At 57.3% G+C, this 17,170-nt stretch overlaps 1 long non-coding RNA gene across 1 annotated transcript; it reads left to right on the top strand.

Moving 5' to 3' along the window:
* The first annotated feature begins 3,972 nt into the window (after positions 1 to 3,972).
* LOC308236862 lies at positions 3,973 to 7,719 on the top strand. The gene is made up of 3 exons (XR_013959338.1): positions 3,973 to 4,180; positions 5,593 to 5,895; positions 6,921 to 7,719. It is a non-coding gene; the product is annotated as an uncharacterized lncRNA (long non-coding RNA).
* The last annotated feature ends 9,451 nt before the right edge of the window (positions 7,720 to 17,170 follow it).

Genomic DNA, 17,170 nt, shown 5'->3' with positions numbered 1-17,170 from the left:
TCTCCAAAAGCTGAAAGATTTAAAAAAAAAAAAAAAATCATCCCGGAGAAAACCAACCTCAGATTCTGGATTATTTTCTCCCAATTGTTCCGACGTGAACGTCGCTGTGACAGCCGGAAATAGATGGCTATGATGGCTGTCACTGGGGTGAGGGGGTACTGGAGCCTGAGGCACAGCACATCAGAGGAGAGACCAGTCGGCCTTCCCCCGGCCACTCCCGGAGGGAATCAGGGCCCACACGTGGAAGCTCAGGATGTCCCTTCCCGTCCGCCAGAGAGGCCCCGAGACCAGCCAGACAACCTTGCAGCGAAAGACTGTGACGCGTTCGCCACATTTTCTTGAATTCATCTCTGCGCGGCCTTTATACTTCCCACTGGCAGAAGCCTGGCCGTGCGATTTGTTCCGGCCGGTGGAGCGGACGGGGAGCGGCCGGCCAGTGGAGGGGAAGGAGAAGCGGGGGCCCCACCTCTCCTGCATGTTTCGTGTTTCCCGGGCGCTCCTGCCCCTCTGCATGCGTCCGTTTGTCCTGAAGCGGCTGCTCCTCGGTGCAGGAATGAAGGGTGTGGAGCAGACAGGACCCCGCCTCGCAGCCTGAGATGGACATGACTGTGAGCAAGAGATAAACCTCTGTTGTCATCTGCCAAGATTCTTTTTAGCGGGGAGCGTGTCATTTGCTCCCGTAGCAGAAGCCTGAGGTGACTGATACACTTCTGTCAAGTCACGCAAGATAAGACACATACCTGTCCCCCGGGCAGATCTAAAAGCTGACGGCCAGGAAAATGCTACTAACACGCTGAGTTGTGCGGTGCAAGGACACGTGTGGAGGGGAGGTAAGAGCAGAATGTGCCGAGAGAGAGCATGTTCTTGTTTAGGTGGACGTACCTCTAAGGGAGAAACCAAGGAGACGAGGTACATTCCTGACCATGTGAGCCGTCGTCTGTCTAGTGCAGGGGTCCTAAAACTTTTTTTTTTTTTTTAATATATTTTATTGATTTTTTTACAGAGAGGAAGGAAGAGGGATAGATAGTCAGAAACATCAATGAGAGAGAAACATCGATCAGCTGCCTTCTGCACACCTCCTACTGGGGATGTGCCCGCAACCAAGTTACATGCCCTTGACCGGAATCGAACCTGGGACCTTTCAGTCCACAGGCCGACGCTCTATCCACTGAGCCAAACCGGTTTTGGCAGTCCTCAAACTTTTTAAACAGGGGGCCAGTTCACTGTCCCTCAGACGGTCGGAGGGCCGGGCTATAGTTTAAAAAAACAACAACTATGAACAAATTCCTATGCGCACTGCGGGCCCGGGACGCGTCGGCTGCTAAGCAGGACAGGCAGCGGCACCCGGCGGGCCGGATAAATGTCCTCGGCGGGCCGCAGGTGGCCCGCGGGCCGTAGTTTGAGGACGCCTGGTAGTGCTTCCTGCGAGATGACAGCGTCATGTCCTTGGGTCTCCCCGCAAGCTCTCGAAGGTAGATGCCCACTGGCAGCCCCATTTCACAGATCAGGACACTAAGGGCGGGGGAGGTAGTCACTTGCTCGCTCACAGAGCCCCTCCACACAGAGCCGTACTTCAGACATGGGTCTCTCTCACCCCAGCACCCGCCCACTCGATCTCCCAAGGGTGACTCCTGGCCCGGTGCCTGCGGGGCTGGCCAGCACAAGGGGGCTCCTGGCCGCGTGGGGAGGCAGGGGAGGGTGGCAAGACCCACCAGAGTAACTCGATCTTGTAGCCCCAGAAAGCGCCGGTCTTCCTTGCCTTCGGAGGAAAACCCCTCCAAGAGAGCGGTGGTGCGTTTGTCATGGATGCAAAGTGGAGATCTAGCATTAGAGGCGAAGCCGGCGCGTGCAGAAATGTCAGTTGCATACACTCACATGCCAGGTTCTTTCCCGGTGGAAAAGTAAAGCCAATCCTATCAGTCCTACTGTGTTGGGGTGCAGTGGAAGGAATCCACGGGAACTAGTGGATGCCAGAAGGAGAATTACCGGGAGGAGACCGGGCTGGGTCCCAGAGTCAGGAGACGGGAATACGCTGGGGCCCCAAGAATGTTGGAAGCGGGGCTCTCCCGCTGTTCCTGGCTCTGCTTCTCTTCAGAAAACAGGTCCTCAGCCCTCAAGCTCCCACACCGTCCGCCCAGCCACCCGGAGGGAGATGGCTGTTTCCTTTCCACACGGCCGGGGAAGGCTTTCATTTGGTGCTTTATTCAATGTCCATGTGCAAGCCAGCTACCAGAGCCAGGAGGTTGGCACGCGGCACACGCATGGCAGCACCTCCCCTGTTGCCCGGGGGGAGGAGGGGGACGGTTCTGCAAGAAGAGCTGGGGCAGGGCAACCACCCCATAAGCCCGTGGGCACCCCAAAGAGACGGACAAAGCCAAAAGCCCTGACAACAAGAGTGGAGAACCTCAGGGACCCCGCCTCCCAGAGGCAACCGGCTGGAATATCCACGCAAACCCCTTACCGTCGTTTCCGCACGCGTGTTCTGCCACAAGGTTGAAACCGTATCCCGTAGGCCAAGTTCAAGCACCGTCAGCAGAGACCCCCTCCAGGCCTGAGGCGAGCGATGACAGGAGGAGGGGTTTCCCAGCACGCCACGGTCAGCCCCTTTCCCCGTGGGAAACCGAGCCCAAACAATACCCACAGTTCAGGACGCTGGTTAGGACTGTGAACGTTTGCAGTGCTCATACTGAGATGAAGGGGTGTCTTCAACACACGCAACTCAACACGTGACACTCCCTAGTTACACCTTTGCTGCCTCTTGAATAAAACCCAAACTCCCGGACTCCGTGGATGTGGCCTTCTGGCGCCAGGCCCTTGACCTTCTGTCCTGCTTCCCTCCGAGACGCGCCCCCGGAGTCACCTGATTCCAGCGTGTCCATCATCGGTTCATTGATTTCCTGACTCGGCCGTTACACATTCACTCAGCCAGGCACTGGAGAGACGCTGTGGTTGCTCGGGGGACCTCACAGCCTCTGGGTTGGGGAATGAGTAACCAGGGACCACCTACGGGTGGTGAATGCCACGTTAAAGAGAAGCCTGCCCGGCATGCAGAGTCTTAGCGACGGAGTCTGCACGGGGCAGAAGTGGGCAGGGCGCGTTGTAACTCGGTTTAGCTCCCAGAGCCCAGGGCTAGTGAATCCCAGCGACGTCTGTTCCAGCCTCTCCCAGGACTCGCCCCCTAAAACTCTGTACCAACTCCACGCGACTGTCTCGGCTGACCCCTTCTTTAGCTTCTCCCCGTTCCCAGGAGAGGAGGTACCACTGAGACAGGAGCGCGTGCCTTTGCCTCGGGCCGTCCCAGCCCCTGCCTTCCTGTGCCAGCGGGTGCTGCCCGCGGGGATGGCTGGCACGCCCCCTCTGCGCGTCCCCCAGCCCACCCGCTCCGTTTCCATGGCCACCAACAGCGCTGCTTTCACCAGTCAGGCCTGCCTGCCACGCGTCTGGGCCTTTGTGCCGTTGTCAAAATTGACATTTCACTTCCCAGCTGTTGACTCGCCTTCTGTTCTCGCCTCGTGTGCAATTGCCCGGAGGATCTCTTTTCTTTGGGGTGCACTGCTTACCTGGTAACGAGGCCACGCTAGGAAAGAGCACTTAGTCTGTGAAATTAATTTCGGAGACACGCAAGGCCTCTGCGGGGTCTGCACCCAGGGCGTTCTGGCTGCAGAGAGAGAAGAGGCGCCGACCCTCCGAGGAGCCAGGGGCTGGGTGAGCAGATGGGGGGCAGGCAGGTCCCCCGATTCTGGCGGCACATGGGCATGTGTGAGCTCCTCTGTGTGTCCACGCGTGTGTGTGCAGGTATGTTTACAGACACCTGTGGGCCTGAGGCCGTGTTTGCAGCATGAAGGTGACCGTGCATGCCCCATGCTTCGGGAAGGCAGGAATTCACTCCCGCATACGGTGCTCACCCACAGCAAGGGACACTGGACTCTGACCCCGTGCCAGGTTCTGAGCTGGCACTGGGCGTTGGAACACGAACAAGCGAGATTTACACCCTCAAGCAGCACCTACACTCAGGAGGGGGTTGCTCAAGCCTCACGTGATTGACATCTGGGGGCCAGCAAGTTATCTGCTGGGGGGCAGGCGACTGGGGCACAGTCAGACGTTTAGCGGCAGCCTGGCCTCTCCCCTCGAGATAGGAGGAGAAACGCCCACACCGGTGCTGATCGCAAGCGTCCCCCAGGTAAGATCCTGAGGGACACAGGCCAAGTCCCTCTTATCATCCAAGTCACACACTCACAGGTTCTGAGGATGAGAATGCAACCGTGTTTGGGGAGCCTGACTCAGCCCACCAGGGGGGTCATTTCCAGAGCCCAGGGCAGAGGTGGGACCAAGTAGCCTGGCCTGGAGGACCTGGTCCCGCTTCGTGTTTTATATATATACTAGAGGCCCGTTGCACAATATTCGTGCAAGAAAATACCTTCCTTCCCCTGGCTTCACTCCCAGCCGCCCGGGAGCTGGCAAGTCCCCGCTCCCTGGCTGTCCGGAGACGGCAAGTTCCTGGTCCCGGGCCACCCGGGAGCCGGCAAGTCCCCGCTCTCGGCTCGCCTGGCAGCTGGCAAGTCCCTGCTCCGTGGTCGCCCAGGAGCTGGCACCTCCTTGATCCTGGGCCGCCCGGAGCCGGCACGTCCTCGCTTCTGTCTGAAGCACCACTACAGTAGCTCCCTCCGCCGCCCCCTTTCCCCTCATAGCAGGCTTCACTCCACTCTGTTCCACGCCTGCATATGCAAATTAACCTCCATCTTTGTTGGGTTAATTTGCATACTCACTCTGATTGGCTGTGGGCGTAGCGGAGTGATGGTGAATTTGCATGTTTCTCTTTTATTAGGTAAGATGTAAATCAATATATTTTATATATATATGTAAATCAATATATATATATGTAAATCAATATATATATATATATATATATATATATATATATATATATTGACTTCAGAGAGGAAGGGAAAAGAAGACCAAGACAGATACATCAATGATGAGAATCATGGATCAGCTGCCTTCTGCACGCCCCCTACTGGGGATGGACCCGCAACCCGGGCGTGTGCCCTGACCCGGAACGGAAACCGTGACCTCCTGGTTCTTAGGTCGATCTCAGCCACCAGAGCCACACCGCTGGGCTCTCGTCCCTCACGGAAGGCTCAGAGGTTCCAGGCCGATCTGCACTGTTTCCCGACCTCTGCTCTCCCTCTGGGCCTCTTGTCTCTGGGGCTGGGTCCCTGATGCCACCCTCCTGGGTGGGGTCACGCCCAGGCCATGCCCACGCCGGGGGACGAGCCCTCTGAGAACTCTCATGTGGAACCTTGAGACTGGCTACTCTCGTTCTCGACCCCCCCACTCCCCATTCATCACCCACGTGTTCGTGTATCCACATGTCTTTCCAATGATTATTCATGAGGGGTACCAGTCCCAGGCACCATGTTGGGGCCTGGAGATACATCCGTGAACACAGCAGGTGAATGGGAAATGTGCAGCGAGCGCACGTAGGGCAGCAGGCCACGCTTCCCCGTTCTTCATGGCTCCCCATCCCCTTCCAAATGGGGCCGCTGATCGTTCCCCGTGCAAATCCAGCCCATCTGTCTGTCTGTCCTCCAGAGATCCAGCACAGAGCTCCTTCCATCCCACAGATCCAGCCCTGCCAGGCCTCACTCCACAGGGTCCACATGCCCCCACGTGGAGGAGGACAGAGAGTCTGCATTCCTGGGCCTGCCTTCAAGGTCAAACACAACTAGATCCCTGCCCCCGTCTGGGTAGTCTCTCCTCAGTCCGGACAGCTTCCTCTGCATTCCCATGGCACCCCTGTGTCTCTGCTACCGGGTCCCTCTTCCTGCAGCAAGACCAGGACTCCCGACCACCGGCATCTTCAGAGGACCCCAGCATCTTTGCTGGCTTCTGGGGGTAAGTCTCTACTGCCGAGCTGCTGGGCTGTGGAAGGTGTGGCTGCCGCAGGCGTTGGGGGTCCTGGTACTACATCCTGGGCTTGGGTTTGCTGATGAGAAGTGGCCAGTGAGGTTTGGAGGCAGCAGGACCTAGTAGGTAGACAGGTTCCATTGCTGACTAGCTCTGGTGTGACTGTAAACTGGCCACTTCAACTTCCTCACCGGGCAAGGGGCACTGGGTCCACCCACCTCTCCAGTTGCTGGACAAAAGGGCTCCGTTGCTCCATTCCGCAACGGAAAGCACAACAGGGTCGTTGGGGGGAACAGAGTCAACAGGCAGATGGGCCGTGGCACATGGAAGGGGCTCTATAAACAGGAATTATCACTATTGCACGGTTGTGTGCATTCTGCCATTTGTCTAAGCGTCTACCGTCCACAGGACCCTTTACGACAGTCCTCACCACGTCGCTGGGGTCTCCCAAGGTGCCCTACAGCCACCGCAACCAGGGTGGGGCTGTGTCTGAAGTAACAAGACCAGTGCGCCCGGGTCGGAGGTGGGACTAGCTGTAGGCCTGTTTGTGTCCGTCTGCAAGCTCTGAGGGAGGAATGGACTTTCCTGGCTGCAGCTAAACCACCCACAGGGCCCAGGGTCTGCCCCATCCGTGCTCACTGAGTGAACGCGTTGATTCTCAGGTTCCATGTCCACTTGCATCCCGCTGTCATTCCCAGAAGCCCCTGGGCTCCAGGCTCTGTGGTGGTGACCACCCGCGGGCCAGGTGTTACTGGCACCTCTGAAGGGGGAGGAGATGGGGGCTCAGGGGAGAAGCTCCTTCCACCAGGCATGCTCTTTGGAGGGCAGGGTGGGCACCCACAAGACGTGGGGGGAGGCCAGCCAGGAGGCAGGGATCAGCCCTTCCCCGGCCCTCCCCCTCCCCCGCAGAACCCCGCCCGGGAGGCTGGCGCGGGAGCCAGCGGGCACGCACTCTGGGCGGGGTGACTGGGGCCTCCTCTCGTCTGTAACCTAAAGAACGTCTGTTCTCTCAGCCTGGTGATCACGGATTTCATTTCTCTGAAAACGCTCCTGGGGCCTCAGCCACTGGGGAAGACCTATTGCTGAAATGAAAGCTTCGCGAACGGGAAATTGGAAAACGTCTGCGGGGGAGAACGGAGCTCTCGCCGTGGAGTGGCCTGCTGCGTGGGGAACACAGGGGTGTTCGTGGGTGACGATGAGGAAGGGGGCACGGAGCACACCCCAACTCCAAGGCCCCCTCTTACTGGCAGGGTCGCTGGTCTCCTCTGGGCCTGACACCGCCCCCACCCCCTCCATATGCATCTGGAGAAGTTTACATACCTTCCCACCCCCCAAGCTCAGGCGTTTGTTTGGGGGGAAAAGGCAAGAGATAGCAGCTGTCTTGAGGCAGAGACCCTGGCCAATCCTGAGCGGAGGGACAGGGCTGGCCTTGCGGAGAAAGGAAGAGGCACGAGGCTTCGAGAAAGTGGGCGGTGCTTGCTCCGCCGGGCCTCAGCGGACTCCTCTGTGGAATGGGAAACTGGTGACGGTGCCGATTCGCCAAGTTACGATGAGGGTGTTTGGGAAGTGAAACCTGTCAGAACAATGCCTGGCACTGAGCCAGTGGCAAAAAAAGACACCTGGCCGAAACCGGTGTGGCTCAGTGGATAGAGCGTCGGCCTGCGGACTGAGGGGTCCCAGGTTCGATTCCGGTCAGGGGCACGTACCTTGGTTGTGGGCACATCCCCAGTGGGAGGTGTGCAGGAGGCAGCTGATGGATGTTTCTCTCTCATCGATGTTTCTAGCTCTCTATCGCTAGCCCTTCCTCTCTGTAAAAAAAATCAATAAAATATATTTAAAAAAGACACCTGTTAACTGTCAGTGTACGTGGAAGCCAATAGGGAAGGGCGGGCAGCAGAGTCAGCCCAGGATGCTGTCATTTGCATCCCAGGACAGGCTGACTATTAAGAAGATGGACTGTGCACCTTCAGTCCTGGGAGGCCACAGGAGGGTGTTGGAAATGAGGGATCCATCGTAGCCTAGGAAGACAGTGTTGGATTTTCACAACGTGCCCCAAACTGACATAAAACGCCCCATCGCGGCACTTAGCAGAGAGTGTTATTTAGATAGAACCCGGAGCCCATGGCCAGCCTTCACTCTGCCCTCCCCGTTTCCCGGGTCACAGCTGAGGGCACAGCCTCGGAGACGCAGGGACGGTGCCCACAAAGCCAGGGCGGGGGGCGCTTGGCCTCTCCCCTCCGGAGCACAGGGCATTCGAGGCGGGTGGCCTCCCCCGATTGGGAACACGAGGGAAACGGCGGGCAGCACCCACTGGAGGCCACGAGTAAATGAGCCCGTGCTCCGGGGGCTCCTGCCCCGGGGAGTGAGAGGAGCACCGGGTACTGAGCAGGAGGACACACCCCACGGAGGCCTCCCCTTCTCCCCGAAGTCCTGCCTGCTCTAACCTGGCTGGTCCCGGTCACCAGCGGCCCATCCTGAGAGGGGGTGCAGGGTCAGGGTGGGGAGAGGAGGAGGTGACCTGAGAGGGGCGGGCAGGGTCAGGGTGGGGAGAGGAGGAGGTGACCTGAGAGGGGCGGGCAGGGTCAGGTGGGGAGAGGAGGAGGTGACCTGAGAGGGGCGGGCAGGGTCAGGGTGGGGAGAGGAGGAGGTGACCTGAGAGGGGCGGGCAGGGTCAGGTGGGGAGAGGAGGAGGTGACCTGAGAGGGGTGTGCAGGGTCAGGTGGGGGGAGGAGGAGGTGACTGAGAGGGGCGGGCAGGGTCAGGTGGGGAGAGGAGGAGGTGACCCTGAGAGGGGCGGGCAGGGTCAGGTGGGGAGAGGAGGAGGTGACCTGAGAGGGGCGGGCAGGGTCAGGGTGGGGAGAGGAGGAGGTGACCTGAGAGGGGCGGGCAGGGTCAGGTGGGGAGAGGAGGAGGTGACCTGAGAGGGGCGGGCAGGGTCAGGTGGGAGAGGAGGAGGTGACCTGAGAGGGGCGGGCAGGGTCAGGTGGGGAGAGGAGGAGGTGACTGAGAGGGGCGGGCAGGGTCAGTGGAGAGAGGAGGAGGTGACCTGAGAGGGGCGGGCAGGGTCAGTGGGGGAGGAGCAGAGGGTGGGAAGGTGATTGGAGTGGGTGTGAGGGGCAATGTCTGGGCGGGCTCCCAGGGAGGCCACCTGGGCCACGGCCTTGGTCCGGCCTCCGTGCGTGCGGGTGCCCACCTGGCTGAGCCACGCTCCTGGCTCAGAGCTCCAGGGCCAGGTGGGGCCCAGAACTCCAGGGCCAGGTGGGGCCCAGAACAGCTCTGGTCTCCTGTGACTGTGCGGTGCCCCAGGCCCCAGGCGGCCTCGCTTTTCAGGTTTGCGCCCCGGAAGCAGGGGGAACGGCGAGGAGCGCATGGCTCCCTTCCCACGCCTGGCTGATGCTGGCCGTCTCCCCTACTTCCTGTTGGCGTTTGCCCCTCAGCCTTTGCTTGGCCCTTTAGCAGTGATGCCCACATCAGACCCCTCTCCAGCCTGCAGGCCACAGTGGGCGCTAAGTGGGTACTAACTGTCCGCATGGTTTTTACCTCTTTTCCGTGAGAGCCAAGGCCTGCCCGGTGGGGGGGCAGGGCTCCGCCCCAGGACCCCTCCCTGCACCCACCCCACACACTTCCCCGGGAATTTCTGTGACGGAGAACACCGTGGTCTTTTCCAAACACCAAAGGATGGTCACACGCTTACTGGCGAGGCGCAGACGTGTGATTACAGAGCACGGGGCTTCACAGGGAGAAACCCTCAGCCCGGTGACCCAGGTCTCTCCGTTAAACGATGAGACTTTCACAGTGTGGGGGGGGGGGGGCGGGGGGTGGGGGGGGAAGTAACTCCCTTCCATCCTTCCCATTCTCCTAGCTTTCTGGCTGAACTTTTTTTTTTTTCAAATCAGAAAGGAAAGCTTACTTAGAAAGTCACAGGTAGAAGGGAGCCCTAGAAGGAATGGGCTCAGGAATCAACTTACAGCTAAAGCAGGGCCCTTGGAGGGAGGGAGGGGGAGGGAGGGAGGGAGGAGAGAGAGAGAGAGAGAGAGAGAGAGAGAGAGAGAGAGAGAGAGAGAGAGAGAGAACGCCCTGGAGAAAGTAGCGGTGGGCAAGGCATGGGCCTGCTCCATGGACAGAGCCGAGGGGGGCCCTCCATCCCAGGGCTTCTATCTGGAGGCCTCCAGGAGATCCCAGTAGGACGGCCATCCGCCTTCCAGGTGTGCCCCCCATGCTCTCCACTGACTGGTCGGCGCCAGGGAGTCATGAGTCAATGCAGCTGGCCCCGAGAGCGGCCACGGGTCTCTACATCTGATTTTGCTGCTTCTCTGGGCCTGGAGCCGAAACACAGCTGCAGCCTAGACGGCATCTCCGGGGGTGGATGCCTGAGGAGTGGTCCTGCAGGGGCCCAGAGTTCTGCCCGTTGCTAGGCACCCAGGGCTCTCCACGTGGCGATCCCCTGCACCTGGCTGTGGCTCCCGCTCTGCGCACGCCCGTTGACCCGCCTACTACACTCCCCCTGAATTCTTTAAAGAAAAAGGGGGCAGGGTCCCTTCTGTAGCCGTCTCGTGCTGAAAGGGGGCAACGTTCCCTTTCAGAGCCAAGAGACCTTGCTCTCTGTCAGAGGGAAGGTGAGGACGTTGAGATGAGGTCTAAGTCGGCAGGGGTTGGGGGGTGGGTAGCATATTCTTAGGCTAGACACAGGGCTTGTAACCTGTTGGAGACAAATTGTGTTGTAAATCTCAATGTTACTGGGGAAAAGCCAGAACAACAAGAATGATGGCGAGTGGGCCCATGAAAGGGAGCAGCCGGGCGGGTGCCAGGCGCAGTCTTTGGAAGAACAGCGCTGTATTGTCTCTAGGGATTGCGCTAAGACTCCCAGTGCTACCCATCTTTCTGGAACACACAGAAGGAAGGGCCTGTCCGTTCAGGGTGGGCCACGGGCGGGCGGGAGCCTTGGTGAGTTCTAGTTTCAGTTTTCCAAACGCCGGCCGTTGCCCCCTCCCCGTATTAGGGGCTCCAGCTCAGTTCCTCCTTTGAAGCCTCGTGCAGGGGTCTTGCTGACAGCCCACCTCCTGCTATCCACAACCTGCAGTCCCCGGGCAGGCCCGCAAGGGCCCGTAGTGGCGTTGGGTACAGGGAGGAGGCAAGCCTTCAACTGGCCAAGCCTCTGTACCCGGTCACAGGGGAGCCCCCGACCACAGGGAGCCCCTGTTCCCTAGGGGTGAGCCCCCGGTCACAGGGGAGCCCCTGATCACAGGGGAGCCCCCGATCACAGGGGAGCCCCCGTTCCCTAGAGGTGAGCCCCCGATCACAGGGGAACCCCCGTTCCCTACGGGTGAGAATTATGCCCAGGTGACCTCCTGGGAGATTAATTGGGCCTTTCCCTCGCCTAAGAGACTTTATAGTCCTGGGAGGCTCAGGAATTCAATCTAATTTAATCAAATTGACGGGAGACAGATTAACTGGAGAAAATGACCGATTTTATTATGTATGTACTTACGGGGATTCCATAAGAATGTGGGGCCCAAGACACACCGAGCAGTTGAGGCTTAAGTGTGTTCTGAAGTAAGAAGGAGGTGAGGGTGTGGCACTTCCCAGGGAAAGTGGGCAGTTCCAGGGAGGTAGGAAAGAGCAAACACGGGCACATCAATTCTTGCCGGCCACCCAGAAACGATGGGGCGCAGAGGGGCGTCCAGCAGGCAGACTGTGCTTGCTCCTCCCTGCCTGCCTCACCTGGCTCACATTACGCTAGAGCCGTGGTCGGCAAACTGCGGCTTGCGAGCCACATGCGGCTCTTTGGCCCCTTGAGTGTGGCTCTTCCACAAAATACCACGGCCTGGGCGAGTCTATTTTGAAGAAGTGGCGTTAGAAGAAGTTTAAGTTTAAAAAATTTGGCTCTCCAAAGAAATTTCAATCGTTGTCCTGTTGATACTTGGCTCTGTTGACTAATGAGTTTGCCGACCACTGCGCTAGAGGACAGCTCCCAGAAGCAGGTTTCCCATCTGAATTCCAGGAGGCAGGGAAGGCCAGGATCAGAGATTCTCGCTTAGTCTTTTGTTTTTTTAAAACAGGGGTCCTCAAACTACAGCCCGCGGGCCACATGCGGCCCGCCGAGGACATTTATCTGGCCCGCCGGGTGCCACTGCCTGTCCTGCTTAGCAGCCGACTCGTCCCGGGCCCGCAGTGGAACTTGTTCATAATTTTTTTTTTTAAACTATAGTCCGGCCCTCCAACGGTCTGAGGGACAGTGAACTGGCCCCCTGTTTAAAAAGTTTGAGGACCCCTGTTTTAAAATAACCAGCTTAATATAATCAATATCCCCAAAAGGCATATTTTGGTGTGGCAAAATTTGCTTCCCCTCAATATATCAATTAAAATAATCAAACAAAAATAATCTTAAATATATACACACACACATTTATGACTAAAAAATTAAGTATTTAAAATGCATATACCTATATTAATAAAATATTAACAAGATAATAAAGACCAGGGCACAAGATACCAAAATGTCAATAATATTTATTATACCTGAAAATAGCAAAAAAATCAATCAGGCTCCTAACGTTCATGTGGCACCCTGAGGAACACGTAGGAAAGGCGGAGAATCTATGAAATCACTGGCATGCTGAAGGCTGAGGCAGGAGGAAAGACCCTTTCCTCATTCTAACCAGCCTGGGAAGTTGCACCTTCTGAGCTTCCCAGTCCTGCATCCCTGCCTGGATGTGCATCAGGCCTCGGATGAGCCTCTGCTCCCTCCTCAAGGGCTCAGGATGGAGACCCCTGACATCCCTCATCCAGGCCACCTGGCATCTGACTGACAGCCCCCCCCCGGACCAATCGCAGGGCTAGCAACGCGGGGCTGATCGCTCTCGAGGATGTACCTGCTACTGCAAGAACTCTTCACGTTTCCTTCTTCTTCAGCGAGCGAGAGACCCGGGACTAAATCTCCGAGGCTTATTTCTGGCCAAGCCTCTGGATCTGCTCTGCTCTGGGAACAGTTCCAGAGCTCGCTCTTCCGAGGCCTGGAAGGGAGGTTTGTAAATGTGTTTTGTAGTAATTAGCACTCTTCACAAATTATTTTCAGCTCTCTGCCCTCTGGCAAGATCGCAGGCTGCCTGCTTTGGGTGTGCCCACGTGACTGGCTTTGGCCAATAACGGGAGCGAAGGTGACAGTGTTACTTCTGGGTGGAAGCTTCCCACGCCAAGCAACCCCTCCTGCTTCCTGCCTCCTGCCAATCACTGGCCGTGAATCAGAAGACGGCCGTCCCCTCTGCCTCCCCGAAGGGAGGACAGCGTGGAACACAGCTCCTGGCCGACCCCCCCAGGGCACTTGGTGCAGAGAGGAGTAAGCTCAGCATTTTTTTTTTATATATATTTTATTGATGTTTTACAGAGAGGAAGGGAGAGGGATAGAAAGCTAGAAACATCGATGAGAGAGAAACATCGATCAGCTGCCTCCTGCACACCCCCCACTGGGGATGTGCCCGCAACCAAGGTACATGCCCTTGACCGGAATCTAACCCGGGACCCTTCAGTCCGAAGGCTGACGCTCTATCCACTGAGCCAAACCGGTTTCGGCAGCTCAGCATTTTGAAGCCCGTAAGAGTTTGCGTTGTTACACAGTAGGACTAGTCCAGGCGACCTCAAACGACGGCCCGCGGGCCACATGCGGCCCGCCGAGGACATGGATGCGGCCCGCCGAGGACATGGATCCGGCCCGCCGGGTGCCGCTGCCTGTCCTGCTTAGCAGCCGACGCGTCCCGGGCCCGCAGTGCGCATAGGAATTTGTTCATAGTTTTTTTTTTTAAAACTATAGTCCGGCCCTCCAACCCTCCAACGGTCTGAGGGACAGTGAACTGGCCCCCCTGTTTAAAAAGTTTGAGGACCCCTGGACTAGTCTATTCTTTTTTTTCTTTAATCTCACCTGAGAATATTTCTCCATTGGTTTTCAGAGAGAGTGGAAGGGAGAGAGAGAGAAACACTGATGTGAGAGAGAGGCAAACATTGGTTGCCTTCAACACCCCCCAACCAGGACTGGGGATCAAGCCTGCAACCTAGGTACATACCCTTGACTGGAATGGAACCCGGGACCCTGCAGTCGCCAGGCCGACGCTCTAGCCACTGAGCAAACCCGGCCAGGGCTGGACTAGCCTGTTCTGACTGACACAGCTCGAGGTCTGAGCTCCGCTGGTTCCCAGGCCAAGAGGGTGCTGCTGCGGGTCAGGGCACCTGCCGGGGGTGGACACTGCGCACGGTCAAGGCCAGGTGCTGCTGGCGCAGGTGAGCCACAGCCCCGAAACGTCCGCACCTGCAGCAGCTGGAACCTCCGGCGAGGCTGGCACTGCGTCGCCGTGACTGACAGGGCTGGCTGCGCGAGGCTCGTTCCATGCGCCCAACTTGCAATAGAAATGCATGTGCCAGGATTTTCACACAGCGCTGTCGCCCCGGAAAGGCGGGCTGATTGGCAGCCCTGGCTCTGAGGCGGGTGCCTGTGGGTGAGACGGGGGAGGGGCAGATCTGCCCAGCGCTGGCTTCCCGGTGCGAATCGGCCGTCAGCTGTCATGTCTCTGCTCTCTTCCGACCTGTGACCTAAGCTGCTTCTTTCACGATCAGGACGGTCTTGAAGAAGGCTGGGCTTGCATTCTGCTCTTCATTTAGTTACTTATTTTTTTTAAGTGTGTTTTTTATTGATTTCAGAGAGAGCGAGAGGCATAGAAACATCGATGATGAGAGAGAACCATTGATCGGCTGCCTGCTGCCTGCCCCCTACTGGGGATCGAGCCCGCAAACTGGGCATGTGCCCTGACCTCCTGGTTCCGAGGTCGATGCTCAATAACGGAGCCATGCCGGCTGGGCTGCCGCTCCATGTGGACCTGTCTGATTAGGTTGGCGTTCTAGATTTTTGCGAGGGCATCACGGAGGTGAAGTGTGCTTCTGGCTGCATGATATTACAGCCATGGGCAAACTACGGCCCGCGGGCCGAATCCGGCCCGTTCGGCTGTTCTATCCGGCCCGCGGAGCCGAAAGAGTGGAGAGTTCTCTTGCTCTCCCCTCCGCTCCTTTACTTTGAATTTATATTAGTTCACACAAACACTCCATCCATGCTTTTGTTCCGGCCCTCCGGTCCAGTTTAAGAACCCATTGTGGCCCTCGAGTCAAAAAGTTTGCCCACCCTTGTATTAGAAGGTATTTTAATGTCATCTTAGTCCAGTGATGTTCACCGGGCACGCCTCAAGAACTGTCAGAACATGCAATACCTGACTAGTTGAGGGCACTGACCTCTTCTCCCTTAGGTTGTCAAATAAAACAAAATGACAACAGCCAACACAAGAGCCATCGGGTGTGAATGAATCAAAATTGTCCCTATTTTTTTAGTCAGATCAGCAAAAATACATTTTTTGATATGCCACAGAGTTTTAGTAATCGTGTGTGCCAGGAGATGGACAAGGCAGAAATCGCTGACCGAAGCTGTCACCTGTGACGGGAACTTTGATCACACGGTTGAGGTGGCGTGGCCGGGTTTTTCCAGTATAAAGATTGCTATTTTCCCCTTCCTATACTTCACTGCATTCTTTGGAAATAAGTGCCGAAGTCTAGCCCACAATCAAAAGGGGGGGAATTAAGCTGCGCCCCTGGCAGGGGGGCGGGTGTGCAACATCATTTGGCACTCTGGAGGGAAGGTGTGGGGAGCCTGTCACTCTGGGACCGGGGCCAGGAACTCGAGCTCTCAGCCCCGCTTCTCCTGCTCGACAATGACAATGAGCCTGCACGAGGCGCGCCCCTACTCAGCTCAGCTCCAATGGCAGGTGTGGGGCTGCAGGTAGGTGACCGACTTGGCAATTAGAGAGATGAGGACTGAGCTTCCGCTCTACCACGTGCTACCAGCGAACGTGGCCTTCGATGAGCTCCTTACACTCCATGGCCTCCAGCTGCCCCGGGAGGAAGTGGGGCGGCAGGGCCCGAGAAAGGACCTGTGAGGCGGGGGCACAGAGCTGTGCCCGGGACACAGGGTGCACTCAGCTACTATTCCGACCACACGTAGGCTCGGGGGCAGGTTAGTCAGAGGCACTGTTCACGGCATCAAAAGAGTCCACAGAGCGATTTCCCCGCCTGCGTGCTGCAGACACTGTTTCAGCTCCGCTCCCTCCTCTGCTGAAGCACCATGCCTACAGGCGTCGCATGAGACCACGGCCCACGCCCAGCCTGGCCATGGAATTGCGCACAATTACACTTTGGGTGCAGAAAACACAGCAGGCCCTGAATGTCGGGGGGAAGCAGCTCTGGACCAGCTCCCTGCTAAGTAAAAGGCAGTCGGCCAGCTGGTGCCTCGGTTTCCCCATCTCAAACAAGCATGACCATTGCAGCTGTGAACACAGCGGCCACCCCAGGGCAAACGTGCACTTTCTGAGTTACACAGCTGTTACCCTTCCTGGAGGGCTTATTGCAAAAGCAGAGATGAGCGCACAGCCACGATACAGGCATCCTCAAACTACAGCCCGCGGGCCACATGCGGCCCGCCGAGGACATATATCTAGCCCGCCGGGTGCCGCTGCCTGTCCTGCTTAGCAGCCGACTCGTCCTGGGCCCACAGTGCGCATAGGAATTTGTTCATAGTTTTTTTTTTTTTTTAAACTATAGTCCGGCCCTCCAACGGTCTGAGGGACAGTGAACTGGCCCCCTGTTTAAAAAGTTTGAGGACGCTGAAACTGGTTTGGCTCAGTGGATAGAGCATCGGCCTGTGGACTGAAGGGTCCCGGGTTCAATTCCAGTCAAGGGCACGTACCTTGGTTGCGGGCACATCCCCAGTAGGGGGTGTGCAGGAGGCAGCTGATCGATGTTTCTCTCTCATTGATGTTTCTAGCTCTCTATCCCTCTCCCTTCCTCTCTGTAAAAATATCAATAAAATATATTTAAAAAATAAATAAATAAATAAAAAGTTTGAGGACCCCTGATTCTAGTATGACACCCAAAGTCCGCAGCGGAGAGCGTGGCAGCGGTTTGACGTCAAACAACACAGCTGGCGTCCACGCGAGAAGCAGGCGCTGACGGCTCTGAAGGGTGTTAGCATTTGCCCGTGAAAACGTAAATAAGTGCACACACGTGAAGGCCACTGGGTAAAGCTCGTGCGGTAGGGAATATTACGCGTTTGGTGTCAGTACCGTGGCAGTAAAACCGGTGCGCATTTCACGCCGGTGTGTTGTAAATGGCTAAACCCTGTTTTTTAAGAATTGCACACACAGTGTGGACAGCAACGCATCAGGCTGTTCATGAA

Source organism: Plecotus auritus (assembly GCF_963455305.1).
Source record: "Plecotus auritus genome assembly, chromosome: 11".
NCBI lineage: Eukaryota > Metazoa > Chordata > Mammalia > Chiroptera > Vespertilionidae > Plecotus > Plecotus auritus.
This window is presented reverse-complemented; position numbering and strand designations above follow the sequence as displayed.